At 40.3% G+C, this 16,888-nt stretch overlaps 1 protein-coding gene across 3 annotated transcripts in view; it reads right to left on the bottom strand.

The window, feature by feature from the left end:
• SNCAIP (synuclein alpha interacting protein) overlaps nt 1–16,888 on the bottom strand; it is a 142,864-nt gene that overhangs the window by 124,231 nt on the left and 1,745 nt on the right. Inside the window, exon 1 of one of the 3 annotated variants that reach the window (XM_090276622.1) lies at nt 16,776–16,829. The exons of the other annotated variants lie outside the window; for them this stretch is intronic. The gene's annotated coding sequence lies outside the window, so the exon portion shown is untranslated. Of the gene's footprint in view, nt 1–16,775; nt 16,830–16,888 lie in introns of those variants that run through there. 3 annotated transcript variants of the gene reach the window in all.

The following is a 16,888-nucleotide window of genomic DNA, read 5'->3' as shown; positions in this document are numbered from 1 at the left end:
GTGTGAGGAAACCAAATCCCATTAGGCTGCACCCTAACCAAGTTCCTTGAAGTAAATTTTAGTATACACAATAATCATTTTTATGTTCTAACACATCTACAAAACATAATGAAAGCCAATCAAAACCAAGAGCTAAAGTACACATACAGTAACTACTCCCTCTCCCACTATTGCAAAGAAATGAAGTTGTACACAAAGGTAAACCCATATTTCACTGAGTGTTGCTACATCCCACTAGGCAACAGTAGTACATGCCTTTCTTTTTTCACTTAATCATCAACACACTCCAATAATGAAGGTACTTCCATTTTAAAAGTTAAGTAATCAGTCCCAGATACTATAGTTAGTAAATGGCTGAACAAGAATTCAAACCAGGCACTGTGGTTCCAGAGTCCACACTTACAACCATTACTCTCTACTGACAATCCCTACGTGTCCAGTCAAAGCTTCATTTCACCTAGAGAGTTGGTCCTCTAGTCCCAATAAACTTGTTGCACTTAAGTTATTAAGAACTGTAAGTTAAATAAAGCAAGTTCTACAGAAAGTTCTAAAAAAGCACATACTGGGCTTTCTAGTCTCCTTCCCTTCCTCCCTTCCTTCCGCCTATTCATCCATCTATCCATCTATCCATCCATTCATCCAATACCTCTAGGAATCACTATAATAAATTATCACTTGATTTCTACTGTCTCTACCTTAGTATTGATCTCTTATATTCTTATTTGTTTTGCTAAACTACTGTCCTGATTGAACTCCATGTAACAATTCTCTTGCCCTATCTTCGTTTTTCTGCTACACTCCCTTTCCAAAGCACAGCTTGATTTGTTTTCACCTTTAAAGGAGATAACGCATGTAAATAAATTAGCACCTTGCATGGTGTATAATAAGTGCTTTGAAAAACTATTATTTTTGCTATAACTATGTGCCAGACATGAAGCTAAACACTGGGTATATGGCAGCCATGAATAAGACATGGTACCTGGCACTGAGGAGCCTGAAGTCTAGCGAAGACAGAGAAAAGTAAACAATCTATCAGCACACAGTTGTGTGAGCACCTTACCCTGACATGGGTGGAGGCAGAGATCAAGAGGAATGAGGTGTCAGGGTAAGAAGGCTGAGGACAGGAACAGAATAATTCCCAGGACATTAATCCACTGAAATTACAGGGAGCTTTCAGTCATTTAATAAATCTGGAGAAGGATACAGGATAGGTCATGGGAACCAGGATGGTAGGCACGGCCAAAATCATAAGGGCCTGTATGTCATGCTAAGGATTTTGGATTTTATACATAAGCAATGAAATTCTACTAAAAATTTACTAGCACAGTCACTGATACAACCAATTTCAGAAACATAAACTTGGTAACAGTGGGGGGAGTTGATCAAAAATGCGGGAAGTTGGGTTAAGAGGCTGCTGCAGTAATCAAGGGGAAAATATATGACCACCTGAATAAAGATACTAAAAATGGGAATGGAAAGGAAACAATATTGTTGAGAGTAACTGAATCAATAGGGCCACCTGTGTGAATGTTGGGCAATATTAGGGAAGAGAGATTTAAGAGAAGGGAGTGTTAGGGATAATACCCTTGGAAATTAAGGCCATTCACTAAATTAAGAAATTGGGACAGAGCCAAAATTTTGAGGAAGAGGTGATAAATTTATTTTCTGTGGTGTAGGTTTTGTGAGAGCTGATGAAACATCAAAATGCAGACAACCGTGTGGGAAGGCCACCCTCCCCTCCACACCCCCACTCTTATTAGGGATTTCTGGACCCAAGGGTAGGGAGGACGACGACCATGTCCAGCTTGAAGCAGCTAGAGGAGCTCGAGACCTTCGTCCATTGTCCTTTATAAGATTACAAAGTGTCTTAATATCTGAGAGGGAGGGACTGTTATTTTTTATTGTTAAAATAATTAATTAATCACATACTTACTAAAAAAAAGAGAGAAGAAGAATATATGAAAGGGTGAAGCGGGAAAGCTTGTATGTACGCACCATGGGTATGGACTTGCGGGGGGGAATTGCTGGGGGAGGGAGGTGCTGGGTGGAGGGGAGTAAAGGGGAGAAAATTGGAACTATTGTAACAATATAATCAATAAAATACATTAAAAAAAAAATGCAGACAACTGGAAGACAAAGAGGATCTCTAGTCCAGAGTTAGAGATTAAAAATTTGGAAGTCACCAACACAGCATAAGCCTTGGGAATGGATGATACAAAAATCTATGCAGTGTTATTTATTAATATCACTCGCTGAAAAAGATTTATAAGCTCCCTTTTTCTGTAGTGGGTAATAGATCAAGATTTGGCTCCAGTCATCCCTTAAACATTATCTCCTGTGACACCATACATCTTACTGTTAAGTCACATCAAAATATAATTTTCCAAGTCTGTCAGAACCAAATGCCTTCCCCTACATTTTCTACCTGGTAAACACCCACTTGGCCTTTAACTCTAAATTAAACACCACTTTTCCTGGGAAGCCCTTGATAATCTTCACCAGGTAAAGTTCATTATTCCCTCCTCCTTCCCACTCGAGCACTTGATCCATGCCTGTACTGTTGATACACAATTTTTTCCCCTCCACTAGGTAGAAACATTTTCCTTCCTGGAAGGAAGACTGCGTCTAAAAGGAAAAGGTATCAAGGCTTGTTTATAAAGTGGCTGCAAAAAGTAATGTGTCCTCTGTCTGCCAACACCATCAATTATTCTACTTGAAAGAACCTATGATGACTTCTGTTTGGCAAGCAGCCACAGAAGGTTCTTAGATATAAAATACAATATTTTCAGTATGATCTACTAAGATTTTTTTTCTATTTTCATGTTATTAGAACTCATGTCAACACAACTGATGTGGTGAAAACAGTAAAATCATATAGAATAAGAATTACTATGAATATACTAGTTCCTCTCTGTGAAAATGCCACTGTATTTCACTCAAGGCAAAAAATGGGAAGAAATGAAATGAAATCTAAACAGGAGTAGAGGCTGAAATGAAGCAATAGGAGGCTTCACCAGGATCAACTGGGCACTTTGGTGTAACATCTCCAGAAAGGACAACTCAAAGATAGATGACAGGTAAGTAGGTAGGTAGATACACAGATAAATAATTGAGAAACTTTATAGTTAAGTGCCCAATATAAGAACATATGAAAGGCATAGTTTCCACAATAAAAAAGCCATACCTGGGTTGACTTTAAAGAAAATGCTAACAAATAAAAAAACAGACCCAAATGTTCAGATGACAGTAATTCCTCCTAGAAGCATCATCTCTTCTGGCAACAGTATTTTTTTTTTTTTCCTACTCAGCTCCTTGAACAGAAGAGACAATCTATAAATTCTTATTTTGGACTGACATCAAAGGCCTTTCAAATTGTTATTCCTCCCTTGACTCTTAATTGCAAAATTAAGACACTTCTGAAATTCATTTTCTTCCTAGTTAGAAAATACTTACACAATTTTTCCAAGACATTGAAAGATACAGTGATATGGTCTGAAATTTCAACAACCATGACAAATTTATTATAAAATGAAAGGAAGTTGTTGGACGTTTTCTTTTTCAAGTTGACCACTACTTCTTCAGGAATCTGTTGGTCTTCATTCTAGATGGTTTCATGAGTGTACTGTAAGTTATAGACCAGATGACTAAACATAACAGTGACCTCTTTTGTGTGACTAAAGAATGAAGAACTTTAAGATAGAATTTAGAAAAATGCATTATGTGCAGAAAATCTACCATATAAGCATCATAGTGCTAATATTCTATTCCTCTTTGAATATAAAACAGATCTACCCTCAAGAGCCTATAAGAAATTCAGTCCTAAAAGTTATCTGCCTTGTAACTACCAAGAAGATATAAATGTGAAAATACTTAGCCCTCACCCTTACAGTAATTAAATGAAGATGCTGAACTGTCCATGATTCAACCCAATTATTATTTAGTGTTCATGAATAGGGTTAACATTAGGCATATGCAATTATACCAGTAGGTTATGTTTTAATTTATTGAATACTTTGATGTTGCAAGCATCTTTTACAGACACGTTGTGACCATGTACCCTGTGCAAAGAAACAAGGCCAAAAATCTTTAATTCACTTTTTAGTTTTGCCATTTAAGGACTGTGACTTTAGCTCTTGACTACATATTTTACTTTTTCCACTTGTAACATTTGCAAGATAATAGATTTCTTCTCACATTCTTAAAATGCTTTTAAAAATGCAACAATTAATATGGTAAACCCAAAACTTTATGAAAAAAGAAAAACCCTGATTATAATAACACTTAACCCTGTTGAATACTCACTATGAGCCAATCATTGTATTAAATTCTACTTAAACCATGTCATTCTTACCATGATCTCAGAAAGGTTGTGCCAGGTTCTCAACAGGAGACTCGTTCAAATGCAATTTGAGGGTAGTTTAATAAAGATACATTTGCAAAGGTGTGGGCAGGGTTTAGAGAAACCATAAGAGATGATACAATGAGCTAGTAAGACTAAGGGGAAGAGTTAATCAGTGTGAAGTTTATGGAGGAGGGCACAGCTACCAGAATTCATAAAGCAGTCTTAAGAGAGCTGGCTGCATGCCAGGAGCAGTGGCATATAGTAGCAGGAGGTGACCTGGTAAGTAGAGAAGGCAGGGCATAAAGAATTCAAACTCTCTGCACCTCCTGCTAATGCCTCCCATTGGCCAAATCCAGCCAGAAGCCAAAGGAAAAGGACCCTACTGATTCAATCCAAACATCTCAACAGAGAGAGCAGGTGGAGAAAGGAAGACAGTGGATCTGATACCCACTATTCCCATTTTATCCCAAACATCCAAAACTTACTTTGCATAAATGAGGTAATTACTAAATATTTGTTAGTGAAAGAAGAGGCAAATCAAAACATCAAAAGGTTCAAATAAGCCGCCCTGGGTCACAAATATAGAAAGAGGCTGAGCCAGCCTTGCTCTGAGGTTCAAGTCCATACTCGTAATTAGTATGGTATTATGCCTCCTCCTCACCATCTTTACACCACACCATTTATAAACCTACTTTCGGGTGTCTTGGGAGACAGTGAGAATGACAGGAAAAATTACCACCCCCAAGAAGCTTATAATCAGTGCGTCAGTTTTGTTATCTTACCTTCCCATCTCATTACTGTCAAATCTCTAGTTCCCTTCTAGCATCAAAGTTCTATAAAAGCAGGTCTTAGACCTCTTACAATTCCATCACCTATTCCATCCAGCAGCTGAGCAGTGAAACCTTCCATCACATGGCATTTTGCCCACTTGTTGGCAGTGTCCTGCCTCAGAGGGATGTTTTCAATATAAATAATACTGGGAACATGATGATATCTTTTGAGAAGACAAGTCAAGCCCTTAACCTCTATTTAATTCAATAGAGTAAGCCTTGGGTCTTACAGTATTAATAGATTTACTTGCAAGACCTGTTGGAGGACTCATTTGTTCAACCGACAAATATTGATCATACACTATATACCTGGAGCTGTGCTAGGTAAGATTGAGAAAACAATTCTTAACCAAAATCAGCAGCTGGCTTTCTACAGGAAGGAGTTGATAATTACCTAGAGGGAAGCTGAAAGTGTGTTAATTACCAAGAGAGGTAATGGACATGTATCCTGGACTGCAGTCACCATTCTGCCCCTCAGTGGCGCCCTCCCCTACTTCTCCCCAGGTTGTTCCAACCTTGACTACGGGGTAAAATCCTGTAATAAGCACAAGCCATCCCAACCATGAGGTTGTTCCTCAAAATAATCAAGTATTCTGCTATTTTCCATCTCTTAGGAAGGGACTCTGCTTTGAAATACCAGCCCCATGTACAACGAAGGGCCCGCTTCAAATAGATCAAATGGGAATTTGTCCCTGTAGGTTTTTTCTCAGTTCTGTTTTTGAGCTTGGAGAGGCCATTCTTTCATGCCTGATCCTGACTGAAATAGCACATAGAAATCTTTCATCTTTTTCAGGGACAAGGCAAGCGAGCTGGCATAACTACTCCCTTTCATGCTGTGCAAGCATTAGCTTTGCATTTTTAAAAACTATTGTACAATGTGTCACGCAGTGAGGTTTGCCAAAGGGAGGGAGAGGAAAAAAGAATAGCAGGGTTGATTTCCTACGTGCAAGTTTAAATGGTTTTGGAAAACCGTCACCTGGGTCAAATTTCTATACTAATTTGATACTTTACCACTAATGGCGAGAATGTGCAATAAAACCATCAATTAGCCTCATTATAATTATATTTTAAAGAATAAACTATTTTCTTAATAATTCTAACACAAGGAAAAATTGGTTTCATTAAAAACTCAAATATTTTATAATGTTTATCTCAATCAAGAGCTCCAGGTAAAAATCACTATTTCAATTATCTTCCAAATGTTTTCTTAGGTACCCACACCTGCGCTTTCTGTTGCCAACAAAAGCGCTGCATGAAATGCACTTACATCCATCATGTGACAAAAAAGAAAAGAAACACTCAAAGACATTACTGGGAGAACCTCATAGCCCTCCTCTTACCAAATCAATCTGTAACTTGCTAAGAGCTCTGCTATTTCCTAGCAACGAGTAAACATTGTGCTATATCCAGTGCCCAAGATTTGTAACCATGTTAATGTGCAAGTACTCAACTTAATTAAAGATTAGACTTTTAAATTGTATTTTTAGTGCGCAACAGTACTGCTAAATTATGATGATCAGTGGCTAAGTGTGCCTATGTCTGCAGAACTCAGGGAATGAAAATGAATCATTTATTGCTATCTTGATATGATTGCTCTTCTCTGTGGCACTATTCTCCAAGTTCACAGGCCTTGGAGTTCATTGGAATTCTATGGTTAAAACACAGCTTGGAGACCTCATTTATGAAAATTCCTTTAAACCTTTCACCACTTTGACAAATCCAGTCCAAGTTCACTGAGCCAATTCAAAAGTAGCTCTCAGCCTTTTTATAGGTTTTCAATTACACCAACACAGCACACCAGAGCCGTCATGTTGGAAGAAGTATATTACAGTTACAGAGAGGCACACATTTTTTTAAGAGACTCAAAAATAAAAGCAACGCTCACAAAACTGGAGCCAAGAGATGCAAAGCTTTGCCTGTCTTGTGCCATCCTTGACTTAGGAAAACAGAGATCTACAAGCTACTTATACATGGCTAGTGTTTAGGTACCTCCTATATGATGTGTGCTATGATTCTTCTAGCTTTATAGACTTTGCAAAAATATTGGCAAGCTACCTTTCTCTCAAACTATTCCAAATAGTTTTTGGAAGAATTGTTCAAAACATTTTCTAGACTTTATTCATCATCCTTCTACATAGTATGTGACGGCAGGATTTTCTTCTCCCTTTATGCACTCTGAGAAACAAAAACCCGAGCAGGTCAATGAGCTTTCCAGGTTGAAAGTGGTAATCAATGGTAAAATGGAGGTCAGGCCTCATTCCATTTTTTATTGCAATGCACTCTTTAAGTGGGTCTGAAGTAACCATACTCTTTTTTTGAGATAAGAATCCCTTCTAAAAATGTTTATATGACTGAACAGATCAGACACTCATATTTTCTTCCATTTTTAAACATTGAACATATTTGACTATGTGGTTAGTATGGTTTTATGGGAGTATCAATCTTTGAGACTTGGTTGTATGAATTATTCTAAATGACATTTATCATTAGGGGTAAAACAGACAAGCAAGCACAAGTACATTAGTAGGTTAGAAGCACTTGCAAAATTTAAACACTATATGGGTAAAGGCAAATTGACTCAGGATATTAATATCCTATTCTTGGGATTGTGGAGGGCGGGTAGTGATGACCTAAAACCACTGGAAACAGAGAAAGCATATCATGCTGACTCCCACAGCTCCCTGGTGCAGACTGTTCCTTCCTTGTATATATAATGTTCTAGATGTCAGTGGGCCTTTTAAGTAATCTCAGTAGAAGGCTTGTTCAGCAGATGAATTTTGTTTTGGTGTTTGGTCTATCTTCTTTTTTTGCCATCCTGTTAAATAAGACCATTATGATTTAACCTACTAGACTGCAGATAAATTTCTCTAGTATTCAATGTTAGATGAGGTGAAACCTAAAGCTAAACAAGATCCATAGAGGCTCAGAACAATTCTTGGCTGGGATATTCTTTTGATTGCAGAGGTCCCCCTCTCCTCTCAGTCTGATTCCGATGCAGTTCTGTGGCACTTGCCAGCATCGGGGATTGAACGATGGGTGCCAGGGTTGGCAGGGTGAGCCTACACAAACCAATCTTTTCAGAAGCTGGGGTTACCAGTGAATCCTCCCTCATCTATGAATGCATTTCCAATGTTCTAAAAACCAAATGAGGGCCTACAGAGCCATGCACTCTACAATGACGACAGAAAGATGACAGATGCATTCCCTACCCTCAAGAGCCAAGGTCAAGAGCACAGACAGCCATGTACAACCCCTCCTGCACAAGCAACAGTGGAGGTGCAAGCTAAGAACTTAGGAGACAAAAACCAGCCACTGAGTTCCCCCTGGGACTCCCAGGTCTTCCTCTGAGCCCAAACCTGCAATCCACCACTCTGGAAGGCACTAGCCTAATGTGCTTAGTGAGTACCCAAGTGTGGCTAGTCTGAGTTCAGAATAAAGAACAGCCCAAATTTCAAAGAGTGTGAAAAAAAGAATGCAAAGAATACGGTTAATGATTTTTTATATAGATTATGTGAGGAAATGTTAATGTTTTGGCTATACTGGGTTAAGTAAAATACATTATTGCCCTGGCTGGTGTGGCTCAGTGGATTGAGCACTGACCTGCGAACCAGAGTGTCACCAGTTCGATTCCCACTCAGGGCACATACCTGGGTTGCAGGCCAGGTCCCCAATTGGGGGAGTGCATAAGGCAATCACACATTGATGTTTCTCTCCCTTTTTCTCCCTCCCTTTCCCTCTCTCTAAAAATAAGTAAATAAAATCTTTTTAAAAACACATTATTAAAATTTGACCCATTTCCTTTTATTTTTCTTAATACGCCTACTAGAAATTTGAAATTACCTATGTGGCTCGCTTTTATGGATTCTATTATTTCCATCAGCCAGTTCTGGTCTAAGCAGTCACAAGACAACACTCTGGGAGGACATCTGGGAGGCTGCCTCAGGACAGGTGGGCAAGTGGGAAGAAGTGACCAGAATGGGAAAAGAGACAACACCCAAGGGAGCCTAGCAAGAGCTGCAAAGAGGGAGCAGAGGCCGGCAATGTGTTTGCTCCCTGAGGAGTGCTTGCCTTCTAGATTCATTTGCAGAAAAGACCACAACATAAAGGCCCCAAACAATGACAATAATCACATCACAAATAACTTAGAAGCAGCCTGAGGTTTACAGTGAACCATGCTCAGCCTGAGACCAGACAACCTAGTCAGCCCTGTCTTCACCCCACCTGCGGCCAGTCATTGGCCACTCTGCCTTCTCATCTGCAAAGCGGGACTAAGATGAACTGCTCTGCTGGTGGGTCCCCCTTACTCTGTCAGCTAAGTTTCTAGAATCCTGAAATGCTCTAAACACCCTGAGGGAGGGAGGGAGGGAATAAAGGGATAGAGTAGACACATTTGTCACTAGAACTTTGAAGCTGCACAAGGACACAGGCCCGCACAGAACAAATCCTTTATATTTCCTTTTTCATAAAACTCATTACACATTATTTGAATTACTTTTTAGCTCCCTTGTCTGCTAGATATAACCTAGATGGACGTGCCATGAGCTCAGGAACCACAGCTGTGTGCTCACCGCTATGACCACAAATCCGGGTACGGAGCCCAAACACAGCAGGTCCCAAATAAATGTCTCTGGACGGGTTCCAACGGAGACTGTGCAGTCATTTTTGTTATTGAGAATCTATTTGTTGAGTTAAAGTTTCCAGATGTGTAGACTGCACTCAGGAATGAGCTAGAAACTCACCGAGGAATGGTCAAGCAGTAGTGCTGGATTGCCCTAATGACGTTATCTGTGTGTGAAGAGTTGTGACAGGTTAAGGAGGACAGTGAGCTGGAAACCTTCCAGTAGGCCCTTTTGGCAGAAACAGACCCTTGCTGACTTCAAACGAGGAAGCTGACATCTGAGGGAAGTCTAGCCTAAGGGAGGCTGGGAATTTCACTGGCACAGGTCTCATACCCATGGGAAGACGAATGGGCGTGGCGGTGGTGTGCAGTGGCGGTGGTGTGCAGTAGCGGTGATGCAGACCTGGGTGCTGTGTTTAATTCCGCTCTCGCCGCTTGGCAGCTGGGAGACGGAGCCCCTTCTCTGAACCACATTCTCCACAGCTTAAAACGGGGCTCATAATGCATGTCTTAGAGGACTGGTTAACTATAATGCAGTTTTCATAAAGGACTGGCACACGGTAAACACTCAATACATGGTTACATGTGATACTTGGTAAATGCTCAACAATGGCTATATTTCTTTTGGATTGTAAGTTTGTTTGTTTGTTTTTTCAATCCTCACCCAAGGACCCTTTTTCATTGCTTTTAGGGAAAGGGGAAAGGAGGGAGGGAGGGAGGAACATCAATCCCTTCCTTCACAGTATGCGCCCTGACCTGGGATCGAACCCATGACCTGGGTATGTGCCCTGATGGTGAATCTAACCCACAACTTTTTGGTCTATGGGACAATACTCCAAACTAGCTGAACCATACTGCCCAGGGTTGCTGGATTATATTAATAATTCTTAAACAACGTTTCTAACCTGGAGTCTATGGAGCCCCAGGAAATCCATAGATCCTGGAAACACCCTGAACTCACACAAAGTGGTGTGTGTGTGTCCATGAGTGTGTGTATACACCTTTTTTTTTCCTCTAAGGAAAGAATCCAGAGCTTTCATCAGAACTTCTAAAGGCTCTCAGACTGAAAGCAGGTTTAAAAACATTGAGAGTTTGTGCATTCTAAAGTGTTTAGTTCACTTTATGTATCTCCAGAATAACTTTCTGAGTTATCCTCAAAACTAAACCTTTTCTGTGCCTAGTCAAGAGGACTACATTTTATACACCGCAGCACAACCTCTATAAAAGCCCTTTATTATCTGGCAACAGCAAAATCAAAGGAACAAAGGAATATGACTGGAATTTTTGAAGTAGAAACTCATCTTCATATCTACGACAGTACTGCAATTCTTACATCTTAAAATGCATCTTCTATTTTATTCTTAGGAGGTGGTCACTTCATTTTAGAACAACAAAAAAGAAATCATAATGAATGAATTGAAAGAGCATAGTCAAAGACTGATTCTGCTCCTCAACAACCCAGATGAGTGTCCAGTGGCTCAAAAATCTCTGGCAAGAGGAAATGTGGTGGTAAGCGAGCTTCTTCAACTCTTTAAATAATAGTCTCCTCACATGGAGAAGAAAAATGATACTGACAATTCCTCCTTCTTGGAGCTGCTGTGAGAATTAAATATGAATATATCATAGGGCACCTGATAAGCATACAACACAGATTAAGCACCTCATAAATGTTAACTATTAAATATCTTCTTTACGATAGGAAGAAAAATGATTCCTCACCTGATTTCTGAGCCATATATTCTAGCCTTGAGATTGACTTTGGGCCACTAATACTTTTCAGTTTCTTTCCTCAGGTATCTCTTGGTGGTGAAGGAGGAAAGGAGCACACAACAGTTGCAAAACTGTTGAGTGTCTGAGCAACAGCTTCAAAGAGAACCTACCATCATGTCCAACACTGAGATGCAAATACAAGAATCAAGTTAAAAGAAATAGAATAAAGCTTTTAAAATCACTGTAAAAATGTAAAGATTAATGATTCAGTACGCACTTTTTCATTTATTCATTTTAAAAGTACTGAGCATATACGATGTGAGAGGCACAGGCATATACAAAGAAGAGAGCACAGAGCAGGGAGGAACCCCGCAAGTAGAGCCACTACTGCGTCAGAGGGTAGAGCCAATGCAGAGGCGGGGTAGGAGGGGGTGTCCAGCAAAGGCTTCTAGAAAAAGCAACATGGGCTGAGTTTGAAAGGAGGAATAGGTAGTCACTAGATCAAAAAATGAGAAACAGCCCTGGCTGGGTGGTTCAGCTGGTTGGAGCATCATCCTGCACACCAAAAGGTTGTGGGTTCGATTCCTAGTCAGGGCACAAACCTAGGCTGTGCGTTTGATCCCTGGTGGCGGCACATACCAGAGGCAATGATTGATTTTTCTCCCACACTGAGTTGTCTCTCTTTCTCTCTCTCTTCCCCTCCCCCAACCCATCTTCCTCTTTCTCTAAAATCAATTAACATGTCTTTGGGTGAGGATTTATAAATCAGTAAATAAATGGGAAACAATATTCAACAGAGACAATACATGCACAAGCCTGAAAATGAGAGAGAAGGTGGAGCATGTGGGGATCCTGATGTTTTATAGGTCAGCATACCACGGGGATAACGTGAGCAGCAAGCAGAAGTCTTTGCTGAACATCCTCCCTCATCACCATCTGCTGAGTCCACAGAAGGAGACAGGAAACACACCATGGGGATCCTCGGATTCATGGTCAGGAGCCTGGACTTCCCCCATGCATGCCAGGGCTTTGAGGTTTTGAATGGCTATTTATGAGGTTCTCTCTAGTTCCATCTATGAGATTTTGAATGGAACATCTATTACCACACACAGTTAGAATTTTTTTCTTGTGGTGAGAACTTTTTAAGATCTACTTTCTTAGCAACTTTCAAATACACAACACAGTAATATTAACTCGCATCCCTATGACTTATTTATTCATAAGCTTGTAGCTTTTGACCATGGATTCATGATTCAGTTCTATCTATCTGTTCTTTAGAAAGAGCACTCGGGCAGTGGTAAGGAGGATGGCCTGGAAGTGGAACGACTGGAGGCCGCATTTTACGGATGACCTGTAAAGAGTGAGACAGGGAAGGTCTAAACTAAAGGAGAAAAAGAGTAAGACTGAGATAAGCAGCAGAAGACCCTAATCAATTGGCAGACTGATTAGTGGAGGAGGACAGGGAGGAAGTGAGATCAGGATCATTCCCAGGTTTATGGCCTGGTGGCTTAGTGAGAGGGTGATCTATCCTCCAAGGAAAACAGATGGGATAGGAGATACCTGCTGTTTCTGCTTGCACAGCATCCACTCTCTCTTTTCAATATTCCTTTGTTAAAAACCACCCCGTCCCTGCACTCAGGTCATTTGGTTAAGAGGGTTGCTGACCACACTCCCATTCACCTCTCACCTCCCACCCTGTCCTCACACAGACCGCCCTCCCATTCCCAAAGGCTCCAAACTTCCGGCCATAAGAACTGGTTCAGGCATGGGCACAGGATCAAAGTGGTCTGACTCAAGTTAATCCTGAATTATTCCGTTTTCCTGCAGAATTTAAGCCTGAAGCTGCTGATGGCCATTTTATCACCATGAAGACAAGAGGAAAATCAGAAGTGGATCCTCCCTGAACATTTCTGATACAGGAGCCAGGATATGGCCCTTCCTACCTGAGCAAGTATAGGCTGGGTTTCTGAGACTTGCTGCTAAGAGTTCTGACAAATACAACAAGTAAAGAAAACTATGTTTCAAAAAAGAAAAAAAGTCTAGTTTTGTCAGTGGTGGATTATAAAAACCTACATTACTGTGATAATAGTACCTCAAAACATTTAAATCTATACAAGGCATTTAGGGACTTCATAGCAAATTCTACCATGAATAATGAAAAGCCAAGGCAGACTACCTTAGAAAATGTCACTGCACCAGCAATGGCACATTCACTCATTAACACTTATTGAGTCTCTTCAGGGTACTTAGACTTTTACAATAGAAATGATAAAACTCTGTGCTTGGGTTTGAGCTGGTCCATCCAAGATGCTGCCATAAAGAGCAGCTGTGTATACTGCTCAGACTAATTGTATGTGTTAGTGAGGCCAGGTGTTTCTGTCTGGCCCAACAGCTGTACTTGATGTTAAGGACACCACCTGAATTTCAGACTGGCCATCTATAAAACAAGGCTGGTGAAGCAGCACCTTAATGGAGCCCTTCAGTGAAAAAAACAGAATATGGTTTGAATTTCTCTCCCCTCTAATAAAATATCTACTGACCTTTATGGAGGAGCCTGTAGGACACATTTTGCTGGGCCCTCTTTTCTTTCTTTACTTACCCTCCATGAGAAAAACCCTTCACTAGCAAGAGTTTAACCTTAATTAACACACCTATACCTCTAAATGCATATGCTTAAATTGTCACCTCCTGCCCTGTTTGCTTCCCAGTGGCTAGGCACAAATGAATCTCCAAGTGTCCATCGCTGATGGGCATTTGTTGGTTTTGCCTCTGTGTGTCCATTCTGACAACAGTGCTCCCAGGTCCTTTGAGGAAGCGCCTACCTACTCTCCATTGTGTGCTGTCTTGGTGGTGCTGTCAATGAATGCTTCTGGCTCAGCAGTGTGCATGCCACTGAAATTACGTCAAAAGCGCTCAAACTATACCAGACGTGTTCTTTCCTGGTATTCTAAAGCCAAGGGCAGAGCACTCCAAGGGCAGACCTCCAGCGGTGTCTCAGGAAAAAGAACATCAATTCCTACTCCCAGAGTAGGCACCCAGAGTAGTTCCATTTCCATCCTGAGAATGGTTCCTCAGATTTCCTTTGACTCTAAGGATATCCTCCCCATAGTATTTTATTTTTGTTGCTGCTGTATGACTACAGGAATTTAACCATATGCAATCCACTGTGATTTAAACATTAAGCAATAGCGAACATTCATAGCATACTCTGCAGCTAATAAAGTACTTTCACATTCAATTTATCTTTTTAATCAACCTTTCTGGAATTGATTTTTTCCTCCTCCCCCCAAATAAATCACTTACTGATTTCTCTACTTCTTACAACAGCACAATCATTCTTTCAGTTACTTAAGTTTTTTTTTTTTTTAATCTCAAAATAATTTTGACTCTCGGCTTTCACTAACTCCCTATACCTAATCCTAAATATGAGATCTCCCGGATTGATCCCATCCTTCCCATTCTCTCTGCCTCCAACTTTGCCAGGGCCTTCCTCACCTCCACAACGGGCTGCCAACTCTGCTGGCAGTCTACTGTCTCCAGACCATCCTGGGGCCACTAGCAGAAGGAGATGGCTAAAATTGTATTACCACTGTGTCACTCCTCTTCTACCCATGGTCTACAGAACAAAGATTATAGGACAATGGTTTATAGGGCAATTCCCTAACCTCAGTTCTGGCCTATCTAGTTCTCTCCTATCTCACAGTACGCTATTCCTCAGCAGAAAACATTTGCTAGAACAAGTGTTCCCAAACATGTAGTAGATTAGTACAACAGCAACAACAAATGGCTACTTTTTTTTTTTTTTTTTGGCAGCTCCCTCTCACCCTAAATGGGATCTTTGAACATCCCTTGAATCCACGATAAGCTTATAACTTGATTTGGTCAATGGGAGAGTAGCAAATGCAATATAAGCAGAGGCTTAAAAATCACTTTTGAATTGGGGTTTGCTCTGTTGATACTCTTGGAACACAGCCTGATCACCATGTAAAGAAGCTCAGGCTAGTAGGCTAGAGAATGGGAGGCACATGTCCTACTCACCTGTTAACCTGGCCAGCGCCTAGTAACTGCTGGGCATGAGGCCAATCTAGATCATCCTGCTACCAGTGAACCCACCAGCTGACTGAAGATGCCTGAGGAAATCCATCCAAGACCAGCAGAAGAACCACCTAGCTGAGGCCAGCCCACATTGCTGACCACAGAACATGGCCTGCACTAGTTATTTTAAACAACAGTTTTGGGGATAATTTGTTATGTAGCAAAGGATAACTGATAAAACATCTAAGCTGATTTAGTCACTTTTTCCTAGGAGTTCCTTTCAATTACTATTTAGTGTCCTGGGTACACAATCGTAAGATATCTGCTTTCATGTTTTGCACCGTTAGATTTTTATGTGTGCTATGTCCCCCTTGTAAGTTCCTTGTGAGGAGACTGTGCATTTTATATTTTTATATCTCACCTATGCACAAACTGAATTCACAATGACTATTTAGGAATCAATTAGCACTTTTCCAGGACCCAGTCATCAATCATATCATCATTTCAATGCATATTCTGATCACTAATTTTAAAAACTTAAAAAATACCTGATAAGATGCAAACCATAAAACATAAAATCTAGTTATCTAACCTATAAAGTGCAAACTCATGCACAGCATATATCATATTAGGAACCATTTTATTGATTCATTTCAGACAATTACCTCTTGCAAGTGAACCCGCATACCAATAAAAAGGGGGCACAAAGAAATAGGTATATAAGGGTAAAAGTTTCACCAAAGCAACTGTTTGATTTTCACCAGGATATTATTTTTCTCCCAAGACACATATTTCTCCTATGTGGTTTGCAACCATATTCTGACAGACCGCCAAAACACAAAGCTTCTATTCTAAGAATGTCACTGACTCTCCCTTTGCTGTTCAATTAGATTTTGCATTTAATAAAGAAATTCCCTTGTGTTTCTTATAATGGTGCACCAGCTCCTTGGGAGATTTCCCCTTTTGACAAGAAATGGCTTAAATCTGGCAAGGAAAAAAAAAAAAAAAAAACAGCTCCAGGCTTTCTCTGATAACATCAAAGACATCTGTTTGTATTAGATGTTTCTGTGGGTTTCCCTCCTCTTATAAAGTACCACTACAATTCCTTCCGCAACAACAGCATGCACGAAGTTTCTTGGCCTCTGTTCTGCACTTCCACTGTACACCTACACCAGAACAACTGCCTAGAATTAGCTAAACTGTGACACGCTAGACAGAGAAATTCATTTGCATTACTCACCGCCCTTTGGACGTCAACACATGGGAAATGTCAAAACAAATGCATCATCATTTCGCCATGAAATGCTTGCTCTGGAGAAAATAAAGTTTATATTCAAAATTGTATCCCTTTTT

This window comes from Furipterus horrens, unplaced genomic scaffold, assembly GCF_987537825.1.
Source record: "Furipterus horrens unplaced genomic scaffold, mFurHor1.1.pri manual_scaffold_5, whole genome shotgun sequence".
Taxonomy (NCBI): domain Eukaryota; kingdom Metazoa; phylum Chordata; class Mammalia; order Chiroptera; family Furipteridae; genus Furipterus; species Furipterus horrens.
Note: the sequence above shows the minus strand (reverse complement) of the source record. Positions and strands in the feature narration are given on the sequence as shown.